The sequence below is a fragment of the Mobula birostris genome, chromosome 9 (assembly GCF_030028105.1).
Source record: "Mobula birostris isolate sMobBir1 chromosome 9, sMobBir1.hap1, whole genome shotgun sequence".
Lineage (NCBI taxonomy): Eukaryota > Metazoa > Chordata > Chondrichthyes > Myliobatiformes > Myliobatidae > Mobula > Mobula birostris.
This window is the reverse complement of record NC_092378.1, coordinates 13,299,476-13,311,818: the sequence shown is the minus strand read 5'-3', so window position 1 is coordinate 13,311,818 and position 12,343 is coordinate 13,299,476. Positions and strand designations below refer to the sequence as shown.

Sequence of the window (12,343 nt, the reverse complement as noted above, 5' to 3'; positions counted from 1 at the left end):
TCGTAGGCTGTTTATTTACATTGTTTTTCCACATCTTCTTCATATGGTTCCAAGAATTGTTCTTTCAGAAGGATAAGTTTACATGAATGGAAAAAGGCATGATGACTTGCTTTGGGCCATGTGGAGAGACCCTCCAGACTTGCTCCAACAGCAAGAATTCTGTCTTAAAATGACATTAGTTTGTAAGACACTAACACCTTCCTGCTGCTGGAGCTACACCTTGAGGCCCATGGGCTTTCATTGTGCAAGAGCCACAGTTTGTTTTTCTTAAGAAGTCCTGGTCCCAAAGCAAAATACTCCAAAGAAATTAATTACCAGAAGTTTCACACTCAAGCTGCTGAATAAAAGCTTGCAGCAGGAGAAAATTCCACACCTTGTTTGCTGATTATTGTTTCCAATAATTATTGAACAATATTGAGAACAGGTGAAATAGATCCTTGTATCATTCAATTTAGGAAAAGGGTTTTTGAACTAGTGAATACCAGTTTTCAAGCTATTTGAATAGACCAACAAATCCTGCACAAACAGGATTTGACTGTGAGGTAGAATTTGTGCCCTAAGGTACAGTATCATAACCTGAAGTTCATCTAACCAATGATTATGTCTTATAATAACACCTTCTTCTTCTTCCCTAAAATTAGAGTTCATATAGGGCATAGACCTTTTGAAGCAATGCACCTTTAAATCACTTTTCATATTACTAAAGGCCAGTTTGGAAAACCGTAACTAACCAGATAGGTTAACTGTGATATTCATTGTACTATTAAAGTGAAATATAGTATTTATTCTCCATCTATCTTTGGCTTCAGAAATTGTTATATAACCCAAAAATTAAAGATAAACAAAAATTCAGTATTTTATCCCTTCAAACCTACAACAATTTTAAACTTGATGCCCCTAAACCAGTACTGTGTACAAAATAAATGCAACCAATTAGTGAAGTGTCAAAGTGTCACCCACTAACAGGAAAAAGTTGCTATATTACAAGTACTGTTAGAATAAATAACAAGTTTTCAGACTGGGAGATGTTGTGCTTTTCACCAGTGAAGAGGACCTTGGCAATTGTGGGGATGACTTACGCAGACTGAAACACTTGAGTCATAGTCATAGTCATAGTCATAGACATAGTCATATTTTACTGATCCCGAGGGAAATTGATTTCCGTTACAGTTGCACCATAAATAATTAAATAGTAATAAAACCATAAATAGTTAAATAGTAATATGTAAATATATAAATTATGCCAGGAAATAAGTCCATGACCAGCCTATTGGCTCAGGGTGTCTGACCCTCCAAGGGAGGAGTTGTAAAGTTTGATGGCCACAGGCAGGAATGACTTCCTATAACGCTCTGTGTTGCATCTCGGTGGAATGAGTCTCTGGTTGAATGTGCCCAACCAGTACATTATGCAGTGGATGGGAGACATTGTCATTAAGAAAGGGGATGTACTGGAGCTGTTAAAAGGTATTAAGTTAGATATGTTGCTGGGACTGGACGACATGTATCCCAGGCTACTGTGGGAAGCAAAGAAGAAGATTGCTGAGCCTCTGGCGATTATCTTATCAATAGGGATAGGAGAAGTACCAGAGGATTGGAAGTTTGCAAATGTTCTTCCCTTGTTCAAGGAAGGGAGTAGAAATAACTCGGGAAATTATGGACCAGTAAGTCTTACTTCAGTGCTGGGCAAGTTGTTGGAGAAGATCCTGAGAGGCGGGATTTATGAGCATTTGGAGAGACATAATTTGATTAGGGATAGTCAGCATGGCTTTGTCAAGGGCAGTCGTACCTTACAAGCCTAATTGAATTCTTTGACGATGTAACAAAGTACATCGATGAAGGTAAAGCAGTGGATGTAGTGTATATGGATTTCAGTAAGGCATTTGATAAGGTTCCCCATGCAAGGCTCATTCAGAAAGTAATGAGACATGGGATCCAAGGAGACCTTGCTTTGTGGATCCAGAACTGGCTTGCCCACAGTAGGCAAAGGGTGGTTGTAGATGGTTCATATTCTCAATGGAGGACGGTGACCAGTGATATTCCACAGGGGTCTGCTCTGGGGCCCCTCCTCTTGATGATTTTTATAAATGACCTGGATGAGGAAGTAGAAGGGTGGGTTAGTAAGTTTGCAGATGACACAAGAGTTGGGAATGTTGTGGATAATCTGGAGGGTTGTCAAAGATTACAGCTGGACATCATGGAGGATCAGCGAGATCTTAGGGTCTCTGTCCACAGGACACTCAAAGCTGCTGCGCAGGTTGACAGTGTTGTTCAGAAGGCATATGGTATGATGGCCTTCATCAACCATGGTATTCAGTTCAAGAGCCATAAGGTAGTGTCAGAGCTATACAAGACCTTAGTTAGACCCCACTTGGAGTACTGTGTTCAGTTCTGATTATCTCACTACAGTAAGGATATGGTTCTTGTAGAGAGAGTGCAGAGGAGATTTATAAGGATGTTGCCTGGAATGGAGAGCATGCATTATGAGAATAGATTGAGTGAACTTGGCCTTTTCTCCTTGGAGAGACGGAGGATGAGAGGTGACCTGATAGAAGTGTATAAGGCAGAGATAGATAGGTTCTTGATTAAAGCAGAGACAGATGATTATAGCAGAGATACATAGGTTCTTGATTAGCCAGGGCATCAAAGGGTATGGGGAGAAGGCAGCGGAGTGGGGATGACTGGAAGACTTGGATCAGTCCATGACTGAATGGCGGAGCAGACTCGATGGGCCAAATGGCCTACTTCTGTTCCTATATCTTATAGTCTTATAAAATGATGAGAGGCACTGATCGTGTGGATAGCCAGAGGCTTTCTCACAGGGCTGAAATGGCTAACACAAGGGGGCATAGTATTAAGGTGCTTAGAAGTAAGTACAAAGGGATGTCAGAGGTAAGTTTTTACACAGAGAGAGGTGGGTTCGTGGAATGCACTGCCAGCAACAGTGGTAGAGGTGGATACAATAAGGTCTTATAAGAGACTCCTAGGTAGGTACATGGAGCTTCGAAAAATAGAGGGCTATGTAGTAGGGAAATTCTAGGCAGTTTCTAGAGTAAGTTACATGGTCGGCACAACATTGTGGACCGAAGGGCCTGTAATGTGTCATTGATTTCTATGTTCTATGTTTGTATAGTGGTGTTGATGCAGTACATTAACCAGCAATTCTAGAGCCTCAAATTCAGAATCCTACCACAACATCTGGAAAAAATCTGAAATTTGAACACTATTACCTCCCAGTAATGGTGATTGTGAAGTTGCTATCTATTTTTCAGATATTCCTCAAGGAAAGGATTCATCACTCTTATGTATCTGGTCTTTATGATTTTTGACCCCACAGCAGTCAAGCTGATAGTTAACTGGAGTATGAAATGATTTAGCAACCCACTCAGTTAAATCAGATAGACAGATAAGAAGAAAACACTCTTTTTCAAGCATCAGATTGAGATATGACAAAGTCAATATTAACCCTTCTAATCTTGCAAACATATATGAAGTGGTGTCTAAACTGGAGAAGTTGGTGCAGTCAGCTAACAATCAGATATGGTCACACTCACAAACTCATATGTTCTAGACTTCTCCATAAGGATAGTTTCTATATAACTAGTGGGACATACTCATCTGAGGTACAGTAGTGGTACAGTAGTATACATATTTTGGGAGTCCTCAACAGTAGCTTCTAGCCCCGCTAAACTTTCAAATTGAGAAAATCTCCTACTGATTCACATATACCATCCCAAGCACATATCAGGTGTACACTATGTTGAATTCGACCTGGAAAAAGCACCTAGCCTACAGAGTGTCCTCTGGTTAGGGTGATTTGATTTCCATTATTAACACTAACATTATGACTAACAAAACTATTTGATTCTACAAGGACATAGTTGCAAGATTATGATTTATGAAAGTGAACTAGGAACAAAGAGAAAACCCTACTTGACCTTATTTTCAAAATCTTTCTTCATACACTTGTTCATCAAAGATTCAAAGTAATTCATTATCAAAGTATATATATATATATCATCATGTTCAACTCTGAGATTCGTTTTCTTGCAGGCTTATTCAGTAAATCCAGGAATCAAGATAGAATCAATGAAAGACTGCACATGACAGATGTGCGAAAGATAACAAACTGTGCAAATATAAAAGATAAAAGAAATAATGATAAGAAAGAATAAACAAGTAATAAATATCAAGAACATGAGTTGAAGAGTCCTTGAAAGTGTGTCCATAACTTGTGGGAACAGTTTAGTGATGGGGCAAGTGAAGTTGAATGAAGCTATCCCCACTGGTTCAAGAGCCTGATGGTTGAGAGGTAATAACTGCTCCTGTACCTTCTTCCTGATGGCAGCAGTGAGAAGAGAGCATAACCTGCATAACCTGGGTGCTGGCGGTGGGGGGCGGGGGGGGGGGGGTTGGGGGCAGTCCCTGATGATGGATACTGCTTTTGCTCTATAGTGCTCAATGTAGATGTGCTCAATGGTGGGAAGATTTTTACCTATGATGGACTTGGCCTTATCCACTACTTTTTGTAGGATTTTCCATTCAAGGGCATTAGTTTTTCTATACCAGGTTGTGATGCAACTAGTCAATATCCTCCCCACCACACAACCATAGAAGTTCGTAGAAGTTTTAGATATCATGCCAAATCTTCGCAAATTTCTAAGGAAGTAGAAGCACTCCCATGCTTTCTTTGTAATTGCACTTAGTTTGTGCTGGGCCCGGGACAGGTCCTCGGAAATGATAACACCAAGAAATTTTAAGTTGCTGGCCCTCTCCACATCTGACCCTCCAATGAGAAATGGCTCATGAAACTCCAGTTCCCTCTTCCTGAGGTCAATAATTAGCTCCTTGGTCTGACTGATGTAAAGTGAGGTTGTTGTTGTGGCACCACTCTGCCGGATTTTCAATCTCCCTCCTACATACTGTTTGATCACCTCCTTTGATTTGGCCAACAGCATTGGCATTGGAGCTGTGCTTAGCCCCACAATCATAAGTGTAAAATGAATAGAACAGGGGGCTAAGCACACAATCCTGTGAAGCATCTGTGCCGATGAAGATTATGGAGGCAATGTTGTTGCCAATCTGAACTGACTGGCATTTGCAAGTAAGGAAATCAAGGATTCAATTGCACAAGGAGGTATTGATGCCAAGGTCCTTAAACTTATTGATTAGTTTTGAGAGAATGATAGTATTAAATGCTGAGCTGTAGTTGATAAAGAGCATCCTGATGCATGCATTTTTGCTGTCTTTGCTGTCCATAACAGTTTAACTGCCATTAACAAAATATTCCAAACATCATTCTTTGGAAAATTAAGAAACTGCTTCTTTGCTGGTAAATTGTGCTCTTTTCATTTTGGTATAATCTCAAAGACTATATGGCTCTCAATTAAATCAAACATTAAATAGTGAGGTTCACAGAGTTAGAATAACAAGCTCTTCAACTCAGTTAGCCCATGCCAACCAAAATGCCTAAACACTTTAATTAAATAAGCCTGTGTTTAGCCCACACCCATCCAAACACGTCTTATCTATGTACTTGTCCAAATATCTTCCAAATATTGAAACTGTGCCTGCCTCTACCACTTTCTCTCATAAGGAATAGCTCATTCCATAGGCTCACCACCCGGCATGTGGAAAACCTTACCCTTTAAAATCCTTCCTCTTACACTTTAAACCTCTCTCATCTACTTTAAGACTCGACAAATTGGGAAAAAGGCTGTGACTATCAATCTCATCTATGCTGCTCAAATTTTCTATACACCTATATGGTCACCCCTCAGCTCCTTTGCACTCCATGGAAAACATTATAAGCTTATCAAACCTCTCCTTACAATTTAAGTCTTCCAGGCTAATTTTTGTGAATCTTTTCTGTCTACTTTCTAACACATCCTCCAAACAGCACCGTGACCAGAACTGCAGACATACTCTTACTGTGTTCTATCCAATGATTCATACAAATGTAATATAATGTCCCAACCTTGACTGACAAAGCCAAACACACAAAACACCTCTTTCGGCACCATGTCCACCTACATTGTCAATTTCAAGGAACTATGTACTTGTACCCCAAAGACCTGTTATTTAACAATGCTCCTCAAGGCCCTGGCACTTACTTAATGTCCCAAAGTACATACTGTAACTAAAATATTTAAATTTAAACCATGCAAATAAATCGAAACAGGCAATAGAACTGAGCTAAAGTTGTTGCAGCAAAAGAAACACCACCTGAGTTGCCAAATTTAGTCTCATTTACAAATTGTGAAGTGCTGCAAGTGTGAGTCATATTTGTAATTGGCAGCTCACGGATAAGAGAATAAAAAACTCTATGCTGCTGTAATGCAATTTAAAAGGATATTTGGTCAAGGATAGTTATAATTGTAGAAGTAAGATGATCATGTCTAACACTTATGGAAATAGGTTTCCTAAAATGGAAGTGAAAATTTATTTTTAACAAGCACAGAACTGAAGGAGCAAACACTTTTCCATGACCATGTTATGTCAAATGGATTTCTGGCAGAGATGGATATCCACAAACCGGCTTACTCCTAGGACCTTGCTGCAGCATTGCAAGGTTTATATGTAGGGACCACTGTATATCATATAAACTACATTATGCCAATGATGAATTGCATGGGGTTTACAGTCTAAAATATTCTAAAGGATTGAGGGAAGCAATTCCACATTTAAAAAATCTTCCAAAGCTGTTGAAATGCTGCTGTCTGACCAAATTTCTCCGCACACTATACTAACATGATTTTTGTTTCTGTATTGGCCATAATTAGCAGTTAGGTAGAACAGTACAGTACAGTAGAGGCCCTTGGCCCACAATGTTGTGCCAACCCTTTAACCTACTCCAAGACCAATATAACCCTTCTCTCCCACATAACCCTCCATTTTTCTTTCACCCATGTGCCTAAGAGTGTCTTAAATATCCCTAATGTATCTGCCTTTACAACCACCCCTGGCCAGAGCATTCCACACACCTACCTATCACTTTCTGTGTAAAAAATCTACCTCTGACATCTGCACCCTGAGAAAAAGTCCCCAGCTATCCATTCTATCCATGGTTCTTATCCTCTTGTGCACCTCTATTAAGTCAGCTCTCATCTTCTTTTGCACCAAAGTGAAAAGCCCTAGTTCACTCAACCTATCCTCAAAGACATGCTGTCTAATCCAGGCAGCATCCTGGTAAATTTCCTCTGTACCCTCTCAAAAGCTTCCACATACTTTCAATGATGAGCCAACCATAACTGAACTCAATATTCCAAGTGTTGTCTAGCCAGAGTTTTATAGAGCTGCAACATTATCTCGAGGTTCTTAAACTCAATCCCCTGACTAATCCCTGACAAAACACTAACTCTTATCCAGTCTGTCAACTTACAATGCACTGCAACTTTGAGGGATCAATGCATGTGAACCTCAATAGCCTTTTATACCTACACACTGTTAAGAAACCTGCCATTAACCCTGTATTCTGCTTTCAAGTTGATCAGGGATAGTGTCAGAGCTGCAGAAAAGGAGGAAGTCATAGTGGGGTTGTCTATGGAGTCTCTGTGGGTGGAAGTTAGGAATAGGAAGGGGTCAATAACTCCACTGGGTGTTTTTTATAGACCACCCAATAGTAACAGGGACATCAAGGAGCAGATACGGAGACAGATTCTGCAAAGGTGTAATAATAACAGGGTTGTTGTGGTGGGAGATTTTAATTTCCCAAATATTGATTGGCATCTCCCTAGAGTGAGGGGTTTAGATGGAGTGGTGTTTGTTAGGTGTGATCAGGAAGGTTTCTTGACACAATATGTAGATAAGCCTATAAGAGGAGAGGCTGTACATGACCTGGTATTGGGAAGTGAACCTGGTCAGGTGTCAGGTCTCTCAGTGGGAGAGCATTTTGGAGATAGTGATCACAAATCTATATCCTTTATTGGAGAGGGATAGGAACAGACAAGTAAGGGAAACGTTTAATTGGAGAAAGGGGAAATATGAGGCCATCAGGCAGGAGCTTGGAAGCATAAATTGGAAACAGATGCTCTTTCAGGGAAACGTACAGAAGAAATGTGGCAAATGTTCAGGGGATATTTGTGTGGGGTTCTGCAGAGGTACGTTCCAATGAGACAGAGAAAGGATGGTAGGTACAGGAACCGTGGTGTACAAAAGATGTTGTAAATCTAGCCAAGAAGAAAAGAAGAGCTAACAAAAGGATCAAAAATAGGTAATGATAGATATCTAGAATATTATAAGGCTAGCAGGAAGGAGCTTAAGAATGATATTAGGCGAGCCAAAAAGGGCCACGAGAAGGCCTTGGCGGACAGGATTAAGGAAATCCCAAGGCATTCGACAAGTATGTGAAGAGCAAGAGGATAAGACATGAGAGAATAGGACCAACCATGTGTGACAGTGGAACCGGAGGAGATAGCAGATGTACTTAATCAATACTTTGCTTCAGTATTCAGTACGGAAAAAGATCTTGGCAATTGTAGGGATGACTTGCAGCGGACTGAAAAGCTTGAGCACGTAGATATTAAGGAAGAGGATGTGCTGGAGCTTTTGGAAAGCATCAAGTTGGGTAAGTCACCGGGACCAGATGAGATGTCCCTCAGGCTACTATGGGAAGCAAGGGAGGAGATTGCTGAGCCTCTGGCAATGATCTTTGCATCATCAATGAGGACGGGAGATGTTTCGGAGGACCTGAGGGTTGCGGATGTTGTTCCCTTATTCAAGAAAGGGAGTAGAGATAGCCCAGGAAATTATAGGCCAGTGAGTCTTACTTCAGTGGTTGGTAAGTTGATGGAGAAGATCCTGAGAGGCAGGATTTATGAACATTTGGAGAGGCATAATATGTTTAGGAATAGTCAGCATGGCTTTGTGAAAGGCAGGTCATGCCTTAAGAGCCTGATTGAATTTTTTGAGGATGTGACTAAAAACATTGATGAAGGTGGAGCCATAGATGTAGTATATATTGATTTCAGCGAGGCATTTGATAAGGAAACACATGCAAGGCTTATTGAGAAACTAAGGAGGCATGGGATCCAAGGGGACTTTGCTTTGTGGATCCAGAACTGGCCTGCCCACAGAAGGCAAAGAGTGGTTGTAGATGGATCATATTCTGCATGGAGGTTGGTGACCAGTGTTGTGCCTCAGGGTTCTGTTCTGGGAACCCTACTCTTGGTGATTTTTATAAATGACCTGGCTGAGGAAGTGGAGGGATGGGTTAGTAAATTTGCTGATGGCACAAAGGTTGGGGGTGTTGTGGATAGTGTGGAAGGCTGTCAGAGGTTACAGAGGGATATTGATAGGATGCAAAACTGGGCTAAGAAGTGGCAGATGGAGTTCAACCCAGATAAGTGGGAGGTGGTTCATTATGGTAGGTCAAATATGATGGCAGAATACAGCATTAATGGTAAAACTCTTGGCAGTGCGGAGGATCAGAGGGATCTTGGGGTCCGAGTCTAAAGGACACTCAAAGGTTGACTCTGTGGTTAAGAAGGCATACGGTGCAATGGCCTTCATCAACCGTGGGAATGTTGCAGCTATATAGGATCCTGGCCAGAACCCACTCAGTGCACTGTTCTCAATTCTGGTCGCCTCTCCGCAGGAAGGATGTGGAAAATATAGAAAGGGTGCAGAGAAGATTTACAAGAATGTTGCCTGGATTGGGGAGCATGCCTTATGAGAATAGGTTGAGTGAATTTGGCCTTTTCTCCTTGAAGCGACGGAGGATGAGAGGTGATCTGATAGAGGTGTACAGGAAAATGAGAGGCATTGATCTTATGGACATGTGGATAGTCAGAGGCTTTTTCCCCAGGGCTGAAATGGCTCGCACGAGAGGGCATAGTTTTAAGATGCTAGGAACATAGAACATAGAAAATAGAACATAGAACATAGAATAGTACAGCACTGTACAGGCCCTTCGGCCCACAATGTTGTGCTGACCCTCAAACCCTGCCTCCCATACAAGCCCCCACCTTAAATTCCTCCATATATCTGTCTAGTAGTCTCTTAAACTTCACTAGTGTATCCGCCTCCACCACTGACTCAGGCAGTGCATTCCACGCACCAACCACTCTCTGACTGAAAAACCTTCCTCTAATATCTCCCTTGAACTTCCCACCCCTTACCTTAAAGCCATGTCCTCTTGTATTGAGCAGTGGTGCCCTGGGGAAGAGGCACTGGCTATCCACTCTATCTATTCCTCTTATTATCTTGTACACCTCTATCATGTCTCCTCTCATCCTCCTTCTCTCCAAAGAGTAAAGCCCTAGCTCCCTTAATCTCCGATCATAATGCATACTTTCTAAACCAGGCAGCATCCTGGTAAATCTCCTCTGTACCCTTTCCGATGCTTTCACATCCTTCCTATAGTGAGGTGACCAGAACTGGACACAGTACTCCAAGTGTGGGCTAACCAGAGTTTTATAGAGCTGCATCATTACATCGCGACTCTTAAACGGGAGAAGGAAGTAGGTACAGAGGAGATGTCAGGGCTATGTTTTTTATGCAGAGAGTGGTGAGTGCGTAGAATGGGCTGCCGGTGATGGTGGTGGAAGCGGAAACAACTGGGTCTTTTAAAAGACTCCTGGATAGGTACATGGAGCTTAGAAAAATAGAAGGCTGTGGGTACGCGTAGGTAGTTCTAAGGTAAGGGCATGTTCGGCATAGCTTTGTGGGCCGAAGGGCCTGTATTGTGCTCTAGGTTTTCTATGCTTTTCTATGTTTTTCTAAAATCAGTTATAAATTTCTTCCATTATCTTTATATGAGAAACTACAGGATCTCACATGGTCTGTACATACTGGCTATGTGGTGAAAAAGGTACAACAGCGTCTTTTTCACCTCAGATGGTTGAAAAAGTTTGGCATGAGTCCCCAGATCCTAACGACTTTCTACAGCGGCACAGTTGAGAGCATCTTGACTGGCTGCATCACTGCTGGCATGGGAACTGTACTTCCCTAAATTGCAGAGAATGGTGCAGATAGCATCTGCCGACACTATTCAGGACACTTACAAAGACAGGTGTGTAAAAAGGCCCTGAAGGATCATTGGCGACCCGAGTCACCCCAACCACAAACTGTTCCAACTGCTACCATCCAGGAAACAGTACCACAGCATAAAAGCCAGGATCAACAGGCTCCGGGACAGCTTCTTCCACCAGGCCATCAGACTGATTAATTCATGCTGATACAATTGTATTTAGATTATTAGATTAGATTATGAGGACACTCAGTCCTCGTTTATTGTCATTTAGAAATGCATGCATTAAAAAATGATACAGCGTTCCTCCAGAATGCTATCACAAGAAAACACAGGACAAACCAAAACTAAAACTTACAAAACCACATAATTATAACATATAGTTACAACAGTGCAAAGCAATACCATAATTTGATAAAGAGCAGACTATGGGCACGGTAAAAAAAAAGTCTCAAAGTCCCGATAGCCTCATCATCTCACGCAGGCGGCAGAAGGGAGAAACTCTCCCTGTCATGAACCTCCAAGCGCTGCAAACTTGCCAATGCAGCACCCGACCGCAGCGGACTCTGAGTGCGTCCGAAAACTTCGAGCCTCCGACCAGCCCCTTCGACACAGCCTCTCCGAACACCATCCTCTGCCAAGCGCTTCGACCCCGCCCTGGCCACCAAGCAACGAGCAAAGCCGAGGACTCGGCGCCTTCCCCTCCGGAGATTCTGGACCACACAGTAACAGCAGCAGCAAAGCAGACATTTCAGAAGTTTCACCAGATGCTCTTACATGCTCTCACGTCTGTCTCCATCAAATCAGGATTGTGCACGGCACCCTACTTGACAAATAACAGACATCACCACCAGAATGGCCGCTGCAAGCTGCGTCGCGCCGCCATCTTCTCCTCCCTCCCTCCATTTGTATGTTATATTGACTGTCCTGTTTTACATATTATTTATTATGAATTACCATAAATTTCACTTTGCACATTTAGACTGAAACGTTAAGATTTTTGCTCCTCATGTATATAAAGGATTACAGTAAGTAATAAAGTCAATTCAATTCAATGTATGAGATTTCCTAATTTCATTGAATCTGTAAATTCTGAAAACACAACCCCAGATAATATATTAGAGTAAGAAAGCAGTCTTTGATCCAATTTTTCCTGCCTTGCTTCCCAACTTCTGCACTTCCACTGCATGGCAGCGTGGTAGTAACATAGGGAATTTGAACAAGAACATCGATTTGTTTAGGATTAAGTCAAAAGAAGGAAAATGAATTGAATTAAGTCAAAATAAATATAAATATTTATTTATTTTATTTCGTGAAAGAGTGTGGAGTAGGTCCTTCTGGCCCTTTGAGCCTTGCCACCCCAGAAATCCCACAACC

The 12,343-nt window shown here is 41.7% G+C and overlaps 1 protein-coding gene across 1 annotated transcript in view; it reads right to left on the bottom strand.

Annotated features, from left to right (window-relative positions):
• ppfia2 (PTPRF interacting protein alpha 2) overlaps positions 1-12,343 on the bottom strand; it is a 349,121-nt gene that overhangs the window by 189,261 nt on the left and 147,517 nt on the right. The window lies entirely within an intron of this gene.